Source organism: Argiope bruennichi, chromosome 6 (genome assembly GCF_947563725.1).
Source record: "Argiope bruennichi chromosome 6, qqArgBrue1.1, whole genome shotgun sequence".
Taxonomy (NCBI): Eukaryota; Metazoa; Arthropoda; class Arachnida; order Araneae; family Araneidae; genus Argiope; species Argiope bruennichi.
The window spans coordinates 37,920,116-37,929,281 of NC_079156.1; positions in this window are offsets into that span (position 1 = coordinate 37,920,116).

The following is a 9,166-nucleotide window of genomic DNA, read 5'->3' on the forward strand; positions in this document are numbered from 1 at the left end:
TACGTAATTACCGCTCGTAAAATATTCGTCATCCCTAATCATGCTTAAGGAAAGTACCTTACCTACTGAAGTGAACGGATCGGTTAATCTTGGAATGATCGTATCAGATGCATAATCCACGATTTTTTGAATAACAAATAATTTTGCTATTGTTATTTTTAAATATTTGTTCCAGATATCTGTCATTTCTATAGTATTATTAATTAAAAAATTTCGAATTCTGGTTTCTTCAAACGTGATGAGTTAATATAATATTAGACACCTTTAGCGGCTACCTGTTATACTGGGGATATTGGTTATATTTAATTTCAGTTTAATCGTTTCGATATAATTTCATGTCCATGATTCTACCAAAATTTCAGATACTAAAGCTTTGTTATTTTAATTCACTTACATATATTTTATTCATTGTGTTCACGAATAAAAAAATTCTAATGAAGACTAGTCTTACAACATCATAGCGGTATTAAAATAATAAATATGCAGTTTATTTCTCTTTTACGATATCATAACTTCATTTTTTGTTCAAAAATGAAATTTGAATTTCAGTGAAACTAAACAATTTATTATAGTATACCCTAATAGCACACATATATTGTGCAATATTGTACTATATTAAACAATATTTACAATATTTTATTATATTGTTGAATATTAAATAGTATAATACAAATCCCAGGTAGCTCATCCTGTTACACAACATTATGCAATATTGTGCGATATTATATTATACAATTTAATATTTAACAATATTATACAATATAGCTAATACTGTTTAATATAATACAATATTATACAATATATGTGTGGTATTAGGGATACAATATTGTATAATATTGTACAGCAGGATGTGCTACTTGGATGTGCTATTAGGCAAAAAATATGTTTAAACTATTGCTAAAACTAAAAAGAATTGCATAATCATTAAAAAGAAATTTTTTTAAATTTTGCAACAGTGTAGGATTAGTTTTTTTTTTTTTTTTGCAATAATATTTTCGAATGTTATCGCGAATTAAATAAAGATCCAATTACCAAGTTACATGAGTGGTAAATTTGGTTGCTATAGAATAAATTATCTGACTAGTAAACCGTCAGCATACACATGCAGATAAGCACACTTCTTTTTTCTTTTCATACATTCATCGTTATTATTAGAAGATATAAAGATTTTAATTTGGTGCCATAAAATTAAACGGAAGTGAAAAGTATGATTCCTATCCCCCCCCCCTCTCCTCGGGAAAAATACAAATGCTTTTCTGTAAAATTACAAACTAAAAAAAAATATGCCTGATTTCAGACTCGAAGTGAGGATTATGCGTATAGCATGAACAATTGCTCTAAAAATTAAGATGGGCATCCTGGCTATCAATTACTTAATAATTCGTATGCCCGAATACTCATCCAGACAGAGTTGAGAACTTTCAGTGAAAGCACAATATAGATAGCACAATATACATTGAGTAATGAGGGTAAAAAAATTATTTAATTAAAATATAGATCGTTCAATTATTAAATCATTCACTGTTATTTATATATCATTATCAGCAGAATTCTACTGAAAATTCTACGGATGTATATATTTCAATATTAATTTCATTCTTTTGAATATTTTGTTTGAAATTGATTATAGCTGTTTATAATTTTAATAAATGTCAATGTGTATGTATGTAAAATTATGTATGTAGCCACAAAAATGTTGGAAAGAATATGAAAGCCAGTTTCAAGCTTATAAGATAAGAATAGATAAAAAAAAAAAAAGAGGGGCAGGAGGATATTCTAGTCATCCCACAGTACAGGAACTTGACGTCACCAACTTTTTAATCATATTTAAGCTGATAAACTGTCATTAACTACAATTAAGGAGATATTAATTTGATATTTTTTCACAATACAATGTTTGAATTTTCTGTCATAAAAAATTTATTTGTCCATTCCTACATTGTGAGATTAACGTATATTAGTCATACAGTTACTTTATATTCATTAATTAAAGCGACATATTTAGTGACATTATGTTATGTGACATAACGTATATTAAAGTGACATTACTGTGACACAATATCTTTTTGTTGCAGCGATGTTTTCTGGCTCCAATTTTTAGTTTTTGTTGAGTATCTTTAAAACTCCCCAGTTCTCACACTGAACTGAAATAAATCTTTAGCATTTTGATTGAATAAAAAATATACTGAAAATGAAAATAAATTGTTCATTGTTCTTTAAGGTATTGTATTGAAATCAGTTTCTTTTGCCTTTTTCTCTTTTTATTTTTTTCCAAAATTTAATGGTGTGTTGGAATTTGTGGATTGATGGAAATCTACTACTTGAATAGTGGTAAATAGTAATAGTAGCATTTCTTAGTTAAAAAATATTGACTCTAAAATATTTTAACAGTATGAAAAATTGACGTATATATTTCTGCTAATAATGAAGATAAAAGTGTGTGTCTATTAGAATTCTACATGCCAAACCTTTTGATTTAGAGCTACGAATTAGAGCACATATAATTTGGAGAATGGGATTGTGCACTTAAGGTGCACGTACACACTTGAAGATTTTTTTTAAAATTTTAACTTTAAAAATCCAGTTTTTTCACAGTAGGTTATTAATATATGTTTAAACTCATTTCAGTGAGAAAAAACCATATTACACTAATTATTAATTAATTAAATAAGATTTAATGAGCTATTTAGCCTATTTTTTGAAACATGATATCTTAAATTCTAATTTGTACAGACACACCATTCTAGTTGGAAATGATGCCTAATATTAGTCTTCATGTTGTCTGCCGCAAACAAGTTATAAAAATGTATAGTCTTTTTAAAACAATTTTTTTATCAACAATGAATAGAAAAAGCGAGATTTTTTCTGTCATTTTAAATTTTAAGCAGCTATTAAAAATTTATTTCTATAAATATAACTTCGATTGAGGCACAAAACATCCACTATTTTATACAGATTATTTTGATATATAAATAACTGCATTTGGTTAATTTCTTGTTGAGTTATGATTGTTTGAATGAAGCATCATAGTGGAAAAATATCATTCTTCATAAAATGAGTTTTAAAAACACCGTAACTAGAGTTTTCAATGAAAGCACCTCAAGAAAAATAATTATAACTCGAGAAATATTTCGAATATTGACAACATCTTGGTATCGTTTGAAAGCTAAAGGATCAGAGAACATTATTAAGCAATAAAAAAATATTCGATATGTTGAACGATTTTTGAAGTTTCAAGTGTGTACATACACCTTAAGAACGATTTTTTTGAAATTTTGAATATAATTTTTATTAATTAAAAGCAAGCCAAACCTTGGCTTTATTCCGTTATAACTTTCGAAAATATTTTTGCCCTCACAGGAATTTTATACCATTTCAAGACTTAAAAAAAAATGTCTTTTTAATGATACTAATTTAATAATTATGAAAAATGTTTCTGCATTTTAGCAATTAAAAAAAAAAATTATTTTCTAATTTCCAGCAATTGATTACATTTTTATTGGTTCATTGAATATTTAATCGTAGGATTTTCTTTCAATACTGAAGACTAAAGAAAAAGAATTTTTCTAAAATCTGCGCAAATTAGAAGAAAAAAAAAAAAAAGTGAAGTTACAATATCGAGACATTTAGAAGACAGATGAATCTTATATTTACGTTTTTAACAGCACTATGATGTTATGGGAAAGGTTCATACGCACACTAAATATCAGTTAAGAAAGAGATATGGCATTAATGTCAGATAATTTGGTAGAATCATGGACATGAAGTTGTATCGAAACAGTTTATCTGAAATCAAATATAATCAATATTCTTACAGTTGGCGAACCAATCGGACCCCTGAGGTGACTGTATATGTACATTGGATTAACCAATTTCTGCATTAAGAATAGAGATTTATAACGTGCATCAAAAAAGGCCTCAAAAATTCCATCAGTTATTGCTAGGGATGACGAATATTTTTAGAGCGGTTATTACGTAACCAATATCAAAAAGTCACAAATACAAGTGATCAATACTTTTCAAAGAGGGGCGTGATTCAAATCCTTGATACGATCTTACTGATGATATTTCGATTACAGGTTTTGGATCACGATAGAAAGTAACAATCGATACGATATCACTGAAATTTTCCAGAGCGGTGACTTCACTGGAAAGTAACAATCGATACGATCTGTCCAATGGAAGCTCTCGAAAGAAATCTGTGATTGGATTGAAAAGTGAACGGACCGGTTATTGGAATTATCGTATCGTATCATTGAATTGCATATCACTAAAATTTATCGGAGCGGTGATTTCACCGGAAAGTGCGAAGTCACCGCTCCACTTTACGGGAGTGACCGATATTCGTATTTGATGATGCACTATTCCATACAGATCATTTTGAATTGCTCGTGACATGATTGACTTTGATTACATGTACTCTGTTTACTGCTGGCGCCATCTATTGGTAGAATATAGGACTAAAGTAAACATTTTAAAGAAATGACATATATTTTTAACTCATCTTTTCCAGAAAATGGTTCACTCTAATAAATAAATTAAATAAATAGTTTTGAGAAAAAAATAAAATTTAAGAAGTAAGCTGAAACAGATAAATTAATTCAAGCACGCGTTAATTAAATTAGTAAATTAAGTATTAATTACAATTAATAAATTTTATATTTAATATTAAGTAATAATTTTTAATTAATAATATGATTGAAATAACAGATATTTGGGACCCCTATTTAAAAATAACAATAGCAATATTATTTGTTACTCAAAAAATCGTGGATTATGCATCTCTAGTTATTGCTTGCACATAATTTTTCATGCAATATTAGATTATATGTTGAATAGAATAGCGATGAAAATTATATTTTCGTATTTTTTTTTCATTGAAGATTCAAATTATTATTTATTATTTTATTTATTGCTAAGACTGAACAATTTAATGATTCCGCAATAGTTTTTAAAATTAGATTTCTTTGTCATACGTGCAACAAGTATGCCATAAATATATAAAAAAATGAATTAAAAAAACTGTGGGATTATGTACAGGAAGAGAACATTTATTTTTATTGTTTAAAAATAAGAGCCCTCTTGTAATTTTTAATACAGATTCTTGTTCGAAACTTTTGAATTACCAGCAATATTTTGTTATTTCGATTTCTGAAGATTTTCGGCTGAGTATTATTCGGTACCTTCCTTTGAGCGTGGCGCCATCTATGTGAAACCATATTTTTAAATGAATATGTCATATCATCCTGTCGTAAATAATCTGTACCTTTCAAATTTATTTGGCATCTTTTTTTTTTATTTCTATCTTTTTTTATGCAATTTGAGATAAATAGAAAAAAAGGGTGTTTAAAATTATAAATAAACAAAATTTAAAAATTTTTATTTATTAATTTCTGGTAAAAGGCTTTTGATTTACAATCATTATGCTTTTTAGGTTAAATGTAAAAATTGTGAATTTTACTGTTAAAGATTAATTACATTTACAGCCAGCATTGGATGTGTAATAGAATGGAAGCAATAGCAAAACTGATTAGTCAGGAGACGTATTAAAACTTATTTATAAGTAAAATATAACGAGAGATATTTTATTAATCGAAAATAACAATTCATTTTTATTTTTTCATATACAAAATCTTGTGATCGTAAAAAAAAAAAAAATAAATAAATAAAATCTCGAAATTTTGACGAATCTCAACATTTTAAACATCCCCAAGTCTGAGAAACACATTTCTGTTAAAATTATATCTGTATATAAACATGATAATTCAAAAATATTTTAAGCTAGACGAATAAAATTTGGCACGAGCCTTTATACCAAATTGGTAATTTCCCATAAAATTATGAATAAAATCCATTCAAAAGATGTCTGTATGTCCAATTTCCTGAGAACAAATGAATCGATTGCTTCCAAATATAATAATAGGGCCGCGGTAGCCTGGTGGTAAGGTCTCGGCTTCGGAGCCGGAGGGTTTCAGGTTCGAGACCCGATTCCACCGAAGAACCGTCGTGTAAGAGGATCTGTTGCACGTTAAATCCGTCTTGACCAAACGTTCTCCCGCTGGTGTGGTGTGGAGAGGGTGTTTCAGCTCAGGTGTCGTCCTCGTCATTTGACCGTGGTTCAAAACTACGAGGTCCGTCCCAAAACAGCACAAGTGTTGCTTCAAACAGGACGTTAATATAACTAAACCTAAATCCAAATGTAATAGATGAAATTTGGGATGCAGATTCAGAAGCTAGAATGTCGATTCATGTCATTTTTTACTTTCTCATATATATAACATAAGGAAATACAATAAATACAAAAAAACTCGAGCTCGACATTTTGACGGATCTCCACGTTTTAGACTTCCCCAAGTTCGGAAACGACATTTTTGGAAAATGTTTGTCTGCCTGTCAGTGACAAAGATAATTCAAAAACGATTTGAGCTAGATGAGTGAAATTTGGCATACAGTCTTCACACTAAATTTGTATATTTCTATCAAATTTTGAATAAATAAAATCTATTCAGAGGAAGTTCGTCTATCCGGATATTCGAATATAAGTTAACAAGATTTTTACAAAACGGAGAGAGTTAGATATTTAAGATTCGGTACACAGATTTAACATCTATTGTGTAGACAGACACCTGCCAAATTTTGAGCCAATTCGAACAAAAGGTTAATTGTATGTTGGTCTGCACTTTCAGAAACATGTAAATTCCTTTCAATGGAAGTCTGTCTGTCCGGTTGCTCGTATATAAGTTAAGATGATAACTACGTTACAAAGCGATTAATAAAATTTCTTAATAGAAATGTGTGTATTCCCCCTTGTTCGAGTGCACGTGAATACAATAACTAAAAAACACAACTAGCTAAATGGATAGATTTTGATACATAGTTTTATGGTTTGAAATATAGATATATATCAGATAAAGATAGATATATATCAGATAGTAAAATTAGATATATATCAGATAATAAAATTAGATATATATCAGATAATAAAATTTCTTAATTGAAATGTGTGTATTCCTCTTTTCACTATTCATATGAGGATACCAGAATCTACTCTAAATTCAGCACCACAATTTAACTGACCTCCCTGCCTGTAGATGATTGTTAGATGACGTTATTTTTTGCATACATCTGATCAAACAAACAAAGTAGATGATTTCAGGAATCGGAATCTCTGGTACTGAAGCCGACACTTATTGCCAGGCCAGCATAACCTTCGGATCCAAATAATTTCCTCCTTCATTTTCTAATATCTCTTCCAGAGCTGCTTGACTTATTTTTTGTGTTTTTGGAATATTGTTTGAGCTATTTTCTACACTGTATAAATCGCCGAAGATCTTTTAATAAGTTAACGTTTGCTTCTGTTGATATCGAATCCAAATACTAACATAAATTTTTTAATCACCATGCCTTATCGGCGGTTGTGGAAAAAAAATTTGGAAGAAGAGAACTTAATGATTTAAATCTACTTCTTTGTATTAACAGGGATTAATTTTGAAATTCTTCATTTGAAGTGCGTAGTTACTCCAAAGCGGTTTAGATTTCCGGTTTCTTAATTCCCACGTCAATTCTTCTATATTTTACTGAAACTTTTAAACGGAAACTCCTTTTTCATACTAACGATTATAAGAAGGTAAGATATTAATATGTATTATTGTACTGTTAGCATAAATTCGATTGAAACTTGTTATTAGTGAATGCATTTTGATTCTGATTTATTAAAATATCTGCCAACAATAATGTTGTTTCTATTGAAATATTTCTTCTCTCTTAATATGTTGTATTTTAAACAGAATTTTTTTCAGTAAGCCAAATTTTATTTGTTTATACATAAATACCTTTTTTGTGCTTATTGGACGGTAATTCATTTCATTCTTTTTTCCTGTTTTGAATATCTCATGTTCAGTAATATGCGAAATTCAGGAAAACGCACGATCTAACTTTGATAGTAGACAAAAGTTGTCGATATTGAGAGGTAATTAGATTCGAAAATTGATAAAATAGTCGGCAGTGGCCAAGATATCAAATAGGAAAAAAAATTAGACAATTGCCAAAAGATCTCAAATGTATTTTAGGGTGTTTTTTATTTTGCTATATTCTCAAAATAATTTTATGTTTTCATATGATTTAATAGAACATAATCGAACATATTTAAATTCAGATGAAGTATTATTTGAATTTCAAAATATTTTAGGATTTCTTTTTATTTTTTGAGTTGGCTGGAAGAATTGCTGACTTCCAAATAAAGAGTAATTGGAAAATTTTTATAGATAAATCTTTAAATTGTGTCAAAAGTCTTATAATTTTTTAAAATACTTTGTTTTGCCTTTTAAATTTGAGAATCATATACCTTAAAATGCTGGAATCTCATCTTTAAATAATAACATGTATTTAAATGTTTTTTTAGTACTTAAAAATTGCGTATAAAAATTTTATTAAAATCATCATCAAAAAAAAAAAAATGTCTGGCTTTGGAAAGAGTAAAGGTGATACCAGTTACCTTTTCAAAGTTATATTGCCTAACGATCTCTATAATACTAAAATTTTATTTGAAGGAGTTAAAACACTCGCACAGAAAAGAGCTGGCAGTCTCACCATAACTCAGTATCGTAAAGCCTATCAGCTCAAGTACAAATCTATCAGAAAAACGGCATTTAAAAATTTGACTAGAAAAAACTTGGTAGGATCATTAAAAAAACAGTTACGTATTTTAGCATGTAAAAAGGGATGTATTCTACAAACATAGCAAGATACAAAAAAAAAGTTTGATAATAAGTGATTTTAAATCGTAAAAAAAAAAAAAAAAAAATCGTTGAATCGACACACGAGTTTGTTAGATTTTATGTAACCATTGGATCAATTGCATTTTGTGTAGTATTTTTATTTAAATATATCGATTAGTAAGAAGTGTATTCTTTATTTCGTACATTTCCAAACTATTTTCCTTGCTATTTTCTTAATTTGTTCGAAGCCATAATTCACAGGTTCTATATACTTAAACAATCCTCTTCCCTAATATTTAATATAGAAAACAGAAGAGGGGAAATCTAATTATTAATAAGTACGTGTCTAATGTTATATCGATAGCAATAATCTCGAGTTTTTCGAATTTATATGTAAAATTACATTTACATACGCATAGCTTCTCTTTGGAAAATTTCATATTACTTCA